The following is a 9342-nucleotide window of genomic DNA, read 5'->3' as shown; positions in this document are numbered from 1 at the left end:
CGCCTTAAAGTGTTTTTCGAGGAAGGAGTGAAAATCTACAACTCGGTGGAGGAGGCGATGGCGGATCTGGCGAGCCGGGGGCTCCCGGTGAGAGTGATTAAACCACCGGCAACCCCCAGAGAGACAGTCAGCTGCTGTTGGGGGAATGTTTTGCTGTCAGTTAATACAAATACATGCAAATTGAACCAGTGAAAATTATTTCCTTTAACGTAAATGGGGTTTTGAATATGATCAAGATGAACAAGATTTTATCTAAATTAAAGAAAGAAAGAGCCCAGATTGCCCTACTCCAGGAGACACACATGAACCAAACAGATCATTTGAGGTTAAAGAGAAAGGGCTTTAAATATGTTTTTTCATCATCTGTCAAATCCAAACACAAGAGGGGAGTGGCAATACTTATCTCTGGTGGACTTAACTATAAACATATCTCAGAAATCAGTGATGAGGAAGGCAGATTTGTCAGGGTAACAGGTAGGATAGAGGGATCTGAAATTACAATACTAAATGTATACGCTCCACCTGGGAATGATTGGGTATTCTATAGGAATATTTTTGATTTAATGGTGGACTCTCAGGGCACGGTTGTCTGTGGGGGGGACTTTAATTTTAGACTTGATCCCCAAATAGACTCATCCAACCCGACGAGTCAAATTAATCCACTCATAAGGAAAATCAACTCCTATATGGTAGAAATGGGGATTATAGAGGTGTGCCCATCCGCCAGAGATTACACTCACTATTCTGGCTCATTTAAAGTCTACGCTAGGCTGGATTATTTATTTATGTTCAAGGTGGATAGTTTCAAGATTAAAGATTGTGATATACTAACAAGGGATTTATCGGATCACAGTCCTATCTCGATGTCTCTGCAGGTGGCTAGGAAAAAACGAAACACCTTATGGAAACTCAATTCAAATATATTCAATGACCCTGCCATAGTTTCTGAAATAAAGGAAGAAATAAAAGGATTTTTAGAAATTAATGATACAGGTGAGGTATCAGCAATTATTATTTGGGACACACTTAAAGCGGTATAGAGAGGCAAATTAATTTCTATTACTTCTCACCTAAAAAGAATCAAAGGGCAAAAATTTGCAGATCTTCAGACGAGGTCCAGAGGAATTTAACTTTCCTGAGACAGAAATATTATGAGATAGGAGGGAAATCAGCAAAATACCTGGCATACAAACTATGGAAGCAACAGGAGGAAAGCACCATATATAAAATTAAGAAACCTAAAACTCATACACTGGAAACCAAATTGGAAAGGATTCAGGAATGTTTTGAGACCTTTTATAGGGACCTTTACACTCAAACTGACGCCCCTGGGGAAGATTGTTTTGATGCCTTTCTCAGCTACTTGAACCTACCACCACTATCAGACTCTGAAAATGATAATTTATTAAAACCGATTTCGACAGAGGAAATCAATGCTGCTATCACCAGACTAAAATCAGGCAAGGCAGTGGGGCCGGACGGGTATAACTCTCATTGGTATCGCATCCTAAGGTCAGAACTAGTCCCACTATTGGTGAAGACATTTAATTACGTCCTGCAGAAGGGAGAAATCCCTTCTTCTTGGAGGGAGGCCACTATTTCAGTTATCCCAAAAGAGGGGAAAGATAAACGAGAATGTGGGAATTATCGACCAATTAGTGTCCTCAACTTAGATTATAAATTATTTACCTCTATTCTTGCCCGCAGATTGGAACACCTGCTGCCTGAACTCATTAATTTAGACCAGTCTGGTTTTATACATCACAGACAAACAACCGATAACATAAGAAGAGTACTACACATCCTTGGACAGATACAAAATGACAAAACTCAAGTAATCATAGGGAGTCTAGATGCTGAGAAAGCTTTCGATTCCGTCAGATGGGCATTTCTTTACAAGGTGCTGGGAAAGTTTGGATTTCAGGATAGGTTTATCAAAGTAATCCAGGCGTTGTATGACAGACCTTCACCCCGCATCAAGGTCAACGGTGATCTATCAGAGGCCTTTACCCTAAAACGAGGGTGTAGGCAGGGCTGTGCAATCTCGCCCCTCCTTTTCAACTTATTTATAGAAGTATTAGGCCAATTAATTAGACAAAATCAAAATATTAAGGGTATCATATTATCAGGAGTTGAACATAAGGTAGCAATGTTCGCTGATGACGTGCTGGTCTGCCTGGGGGAACCAGAGAGGTCATTTAGTGAATTGATGGCTACTTTGAATGATTTTGGCAAGCTATCTGGTTACAAAGTCAACATTTCAAAAACCCAGGTGATGACTCTTAACTATTCAGCCCCGGAGACTCTACGTAAGAAATTCAAGCTAAATTGGGAAAATGAAAACATAAAATACCTAGGAATACATCTGACTTCAGAGCATATGCGCCAATATCTTCAAGTATAAAAGCAGATCTACATAGATGGAACCTGGTCCCCTTCCTGAGTCTTAGTGCAAGGATAAGTGCAGTTAAGATGAATGTGTTACCACGTTTACTTTATCTGTTTAGGAATTTGCCTATAGAGGTGGGTGAAAATCAATTTAGGGAGTGGGACATGTGGATCTCCAGATTTATCTGGCAGGGCCGGAGGCCAAGGATTAAATATGCCACCCTTCAACTCGCTAAGGGAAGTTGAGGGTTGGGTCTCCCCTGCCTAAGGAATTACTACAATGCTGCACAGATAGCTCCCCTTTTATACTGGTGTAATTAAACATATAAAGCTAAATGGAAGGAGCTGGAGTCCAATCTATCAACTCAGTTCCCCATTCAAGCTGTAGTAGCGGATAAAGGCTTAATATGTCATTTGGAAAAGCTAGGGAACCCTTGGTTGAGCCACACTCTTCGAGTCTGGCAGAAGGTGATTAGTATTTGTGGGATACATAGAATGTTGAGAATATTCAGATGGTTTGCTTTTGACTCTGATTTTACTCCCAATAGACACGACTCCAGCTTTAAATCATGGACAATGTATGGTCTTACAACATTTATTTCACTTACTCAAAAAAACACTGTGTGCAGCTTTGATACCTTGCGGGACAAACATGGCCTAGCACGGATCGAATTCCACAGATACCTTCAACTACGCTCCTATATTGACCATGAATGCAAATTAACTAATTTCTCTAACGTTGAATTAGAATTTTACCACATTATGAAAAATGCTATGAACATGATCCCTTCTAAATTAATTTCAAAGCTATACACAGCTCTCTCCAACGCTAACAATAATAACACTCAATACATTAAAAATAAATGGGAAGCAGAATCGGGGATTGAGATTTCTGAGGAGGCTTGGGATAATATCTGGTCCTTTCAGTGGACAACATCCAACTCTATGGACTGGAGAGAACATTGCTGGAAGAATATTATTAGATTTTTTCAAAACACCGTATCAGGAGAGGTATAAATGTGCAACTATGCCGTGCTGGAGGCAGTGTGGCTCGGCTGCTGCTAACCACTATCATATCTTCTGGGATTGTCCCAAGTTAAAAGCCTTCTGGAGGGATATCCAGGTTTCTTTAAGTATAGTCTTTAACACTCAAATACCCCTTAGCTTTGATGTCCTGTACCTGAGTCATGTTCCCTTTTTCCAATGTAGGAGAGAGATAAAGCTGCTGCAAATTCTCTTGGTGGCAAGTAAGAAATCAGTTACAAGAAGATGGTTAAGCCCGATTCCGCCTACTCAAGATGACTGGATTGGAATTATTCTGGAGATATATAGAATGGAAAAATTGACCTACCAAATAAGACTTCAAAAGGACAAATTTTACCAAATCTGGAACAACTGGATTTCATTCATTGCCCCCACGAGAGCAGACTTTATTTGATCTCACTGGTAATGTTGCTTTGCAATTGGCTCATTTAGCTTATGACTTGTTTTTGATGAATATTTATATGACGGCGGCGGCAGCCCCCCCCCCCCCATGGGTTCTGTGTATAGTTACCTGTTTTTTTCTTTATTAAGCTGTACGAGAATTTTCCCTAAGTGATCTAGTCTGGGCAACATGTCAACATGGGCCTAAAGATGATAACTGTGCTCCCGCTGAAGTGACTATAACACCAATCTCACATAGTTTATGTTACTACTGGAGAGTGGGACCTGCAGACCCCTGATTTGCGCTTGTACACTCTTTGGACTTATAAGCCCTGTTTGACTGATGTTGCACAATTTCTGTATATAAAACAAAAACTGGAATGGCATTTATTTCTGCTTTACTGTTGATGCCATGTAAATGTATTTCTCTGTCCATTCCAAATAAAGATACAATTAAAAAAAAAGAAGTTTGGGGCAGAGAGCGAAACTATGAGATAGGGTACCCTCCATGGACTCACATTTCTCACACAAAGGAGAGACTTCAGGAACTATTCTATGCAGCTTTGTTTGGGAGTAATGAAGTCTGTGCAATATTTTAAATTGAATCAAACAGTGTCGGGCGTTTATAGAACATTCATGGATGTGCTCCAAACTCTCTTCCCACACATTGGGAGGTATCAGGGCTCCAAACTATATTTCCCATTCTTCTTTTATTCTATCCATCTTGGGAAGGCACATGTTTTGTAAAATCTCATATAGTTGTGAAATTATGTAGCGTGGATTAGGGAACATATTAAACAAACTCTCTATCTTGTCCTTGAAATTAGGGAGGTGTGTTCTGACATAATTCCTAATCTAAAGATATCTGAAAAACTGATTCCTTTGTAAATTAAACCTTTCCTGGAGTTGCTGGAAAGAGCCAAAAGTCCCTTCTATGTATAGGTTACCAACAATACCAATCCCCACTCGTTTCCAAGAGGAAAAGGCCTCATCCAGAGCTGAGGGAGTGAAAGAGGGGTTTGCAGTTATGGGTAACAGAAATGAAACTGCCTTAAATTTGAAATCTTAATTAAGGCATAAATTACAGGGTTATATTTAAAACAAGATCTATTGACTGGAATGGGAGATAGTACAACAGCTCTAATAGAATAGGGTAGACAGTCTTCCCGTTCCATCTCTAACCCATCAAAGGGTATTGGGTTATCATCTAACCAATATACCATAGAAGCATATCCCAGTGACCCAGTAATATAAAATAAAATTAGGCAGCGCCAGCCCCCCATTAGTTTTGTGTTTACAAAGATGGTCCTTCTTTATTCTATGAGACTTGTAATTCCATACAAAGGGGAGAATGATTGAGTCTAATTTAATGAAAAAAGATTTGGTCCGGGTCCGGGTCCGGACCGAGTAATGGTTCGATCGGAAATAATAATATTGTGGTATTTTGCATTGTAGGAAAATGGCATTAGTTTACCATCCACCAAAAAAAAAGTCTATCCTGGTATAACTATTGTGATCAATCAATCAATAATCAATGATCGTCATTATTTGGTCCATATATATTTAATAATGTTACAGGTGTAGAGTAAAATTCCCCCACCACCATGACATATCTCCCATCTTTATCTGCTATTGTAGACAGATGTTTAAAGAATTAACGAATTAAGATGGCTGTGCCACGAGCCTTAACTGAAAAGTTGGAGTGGTATGTTGTATCCACCTACACCTGAGCCTAGCATGCGAGTCGTTCTTCAGGTGGGTTTCCTGTAAGAAAATGACATCAGCCTGCAGGGATTTGAGGTGACTGAGTACTTTACCTCTTTTAACTGGCTCGTTAATGCCATTAACATTCCACGAGCAGAATGTTATATCATCCCTCCTGTTGTTATTATTATACATTACGTAGGGTGGTTGCAGGCATCCATCCTTAGACTCTCTGTTGAATATGTGTAACTATGAGTTAAATGACACTCCATCCGCCCTCCCACCCATTCCCACCCAAGACACAGAAAAACAGAAAAACAAAAACATGAGAAACACGTAGTCTAACCTCTCTAACAGAGAAGAAACTCTAACAACCAACTGTGGTTGAACTCTTAATCCTACAATAGCTAGTAGCTCTACAGTTGTTCAATTTCCAACGAAACCTATTCAGTTACAAAAGGGATTCAAAATCCCCCATTAATAGCATTGAAAAGATATGTAAACTTCCACGTCTTAACAGACCTTATTGAAATAAACACAAAACGTATTCATAAACCCTTAGGGTTAAAAAAAATGTCCCCTCGTCCGAGTGACTTAAAGCCATGCTGTCTCTGCAGTGCAATAACATCCAAGGAAATAATGTAATTCTGAAATTAAATTGTTCAAACTACCAAATGAAATATGCATTCTAGCAGACATGCAGGCTGAAAACAAATAAATAAGCAAACTAAATAAGAGGAATTTAAATAAAAGTATTTCACATTATAATAGGGAGAGTGGAACTGAAATCCAAGCCTATAGCAGTCAGAAATAAAAAATATTGATTATAATATCAAGGCATCATTGTGTTCACTCTTAAATTCAGTGACCAATCTGTCAAGGTAGTATTGTTACCATGGTTGTGGTTATGTTATTATTTGTCCATAAGTGGTTTATAACAATACCTCTGGTCTAGTTGTCATTTACCTCCAGTCTCAATCAGAAGTGAATGGGCCATATTCTTAGATGTGCACCTCAGGTGCCACCCTGACCGAAGTGGCGTTCAGCATACAGACGGGCCTCTTCAGGGTCTGTGAACGTGGTCTCTTTACCATTATGTGTCTCTTTACCATTATGTGTCACTCTAACCGAAACATGGCTGAATAGCCAAAAAGTTTCTATGTTTCCCATGAGTAATTATAATCACTATCCCTGTTTCAGACCTGTGCATTGTGGAGGAGGTGTATCTCTCTTTGTTAAGGAGGACATCAAATCCTCCCTTCGAAATGATCTTGTTATGATGGTGGAAGATGAAGCAGAGGCTGTTTTTTTAGAGCTTGTTGAGCCTTCTTCTAACAAGGTCTTTATTATTGGATGCATTTATAGACCACCAAATTCTAATATCAATCGTTTTATTGACAGCTTTTATTCTACCCTCAGTAAGATTACCACTGAAAAAAAAACTTGCTATATTATGGGTGATTTTAATATTAATCTCCTAAATAATCAGTCATCTCAATTTATTAATCATCTCAATGCTGCATCTTTCTTCTCCCTCATAACAAAGGCTACCAGAATCACTGCCTCAAATGAAACACTGATTGACAATATATTTACTAATTCCTATTGTGATACGGGGATACCTGGCATTTTGTTCTGTGACTTATCTGACCACCTTCCTGTGTTTTATCTCGAGCCCATAAATGGGAAATCAAACTCATCTACTAGACCTGGTGACATTTTCCTCCGTAAATTTAATAATAGTAATATGAGTAGGTTCATTGATAAATTATCCATTGTTAGTTGGTCTGAGGTTGTAAATGAAAATGAAACTCAAAAGGCTTATGACATCTTCCATGCTATATATTTTAAGATCTTTGATGATGCTTTTCCACTTCAAAGAACTAAAAATAAATTAAATAATCCAAGTAAATCCTGGTTAACCAACGGGCTGAAACGGTCTATTGCCAAGAAGCATAAACTTTACCGTGACTATCTCACCAATCCCACGCCATTATTTCTGAATCGGTATACAATTTTCAGAAATAAATTGAATCACCTGCTGAGAATAGCAAAACGTCAGTTTTATGCATTTAAATTTACTGAATCTCAGAATAACATGAAAAACACATGGAGGACTATCAATGAACTTATTCATAAAAAAACTGACAGGACTGTACAAAGGGAGTTCAAAGGAATTAATAAAGCTCTCTCAGATCCCCTTGAGATAGCTAATGAATTCAATAATTTCTTTGTTTCTATTGGTCCTTCACTCGCAGTCAAGATTCCACAGACCCCACTATCCACTTCAGGGATTAAGTGCCCCTCTTCCTCTTTTGCATTTTGCCCCATCACTGAGATTGAGCTCATTGACGTTGTAAACAAAATGAAACTATCTGCACCAGGTCATGATGAATTGAAATCCTCAATACTCAAAACAAGTCTTCCATATGTCATTAAACCTCTTCTTCATAGTTTTAATCTCTCCCTCGAAACCGGTATATTTCCTGATCAGTTTAAATGGGCTAAAGTCATTCCTCTCTTCAAAGCTGATGATCCCTCATTATTTTCCAATTATAGACCGATATCTATTCTACCATGTTTTTCCAAAGTATTAGAGAAATTAGTTTATAATCGTTTGTTTAAATACCTCAATGACAATAAAATTTTATATGACCATCAGTACGGGTTCAGAGAGAATCATTCCACATCTATGGCCCTCACCCGACTTGTAGATAATATTACCAAGGCTACCGATAATAAAGAATTAACACTTGGAGTATTTCTTGATCTATCGAAAGCCTTCGATACGGTCAATCATGATATTTTATTACAGAAACTTTCTCTTTATGGTTTATGCAGCTCAAATCTGTTATGGTTCAAAAGCTATTTGTCTGATAGAAGGCAATTTGATTCCTGGAATAATTCTTCATCTGACTTAAAGTTGCTTTCATGTGGTTTGCCCCAAGGATCAATTTTGGGCCCTTTACTGTTTCTTATTTATGTAAATGACCTACACATGTCATCAACTAAAGCATATTTTATTCTGTTTGCAGATGACTCCAATATTTTTTTATCTGGTAAGAATGGACCTAAATTAATATCAGAAATGAACACAGAATTGTGTAAAGTTTTTTTTTTTTTTTTTTTTTTAAAGTATATTTTTTTGGCTTTTCATGCCTTTATTCGATAGGACAGTTGAGAGTGTGACAGGAAATGGAAGATGGGGGGAATGACACGCAGGATAGGGCCGTCCGACGCGGGACTCGAACCGGGGCCGTCTGCAGCGAGGACTATAGCCTCAACACATGGGGCGGGTGCTCTACCAACTGAGCTAAACTCTGCCCCCAGACTTGTGTAAAGTTGACTTATCGTTTAAGGCAATTGTCACTCACTATAAAGAAAAGCTTGTATATGTTATTTACTCCGAGAAGTCTACACTCAACAAACTCTCTTCCTAATGTTTATATTGACAACAACATCCTGGAAAGGGTCACGGTAACAAAATTCTTAGGTATCTTAATTGATGAAAATCTTACTTGGAAGAGTCATATTCTGTCTATTTCTAACAAGATTGCTAAGAATATTGGAGTTATCAGAAGAATACGTCATCTCCTGCCTGGTAAAATCTTGATTAATTTATATTATACGATGATCTATCCTTTCATTTCATTTTGTAATATTATTTGGGCAAGCACTTTCAAGAGCTCTCTCAACTGTATTCTCGTTTTACAAAAGCGATTAATCAAAATGATAACATTTTCTAGCAGATTTACTAGATCCACACCTCTGTTTCAATCTCTTAAGTATTCTTCCTGTTTTTGCTGTAAATACTTTTCAAATATG

Source organism: Trachurus japonicus, chromosome 11, assembly GCF_045865225.1.
Source record: "Trachurus japonicus isolate A0001 chromosome 11, Traja_1.0".
In the NCBI taxonomy this organism is placed as follows: Eukaryota; Metazoa; Chordata; class Actinopteri; order Carangiformes; family Carangidae; genus Trachurus; species Trachurus japonicus.
This window is presented reverse-complemented; position numbering follows the sequence as displayed.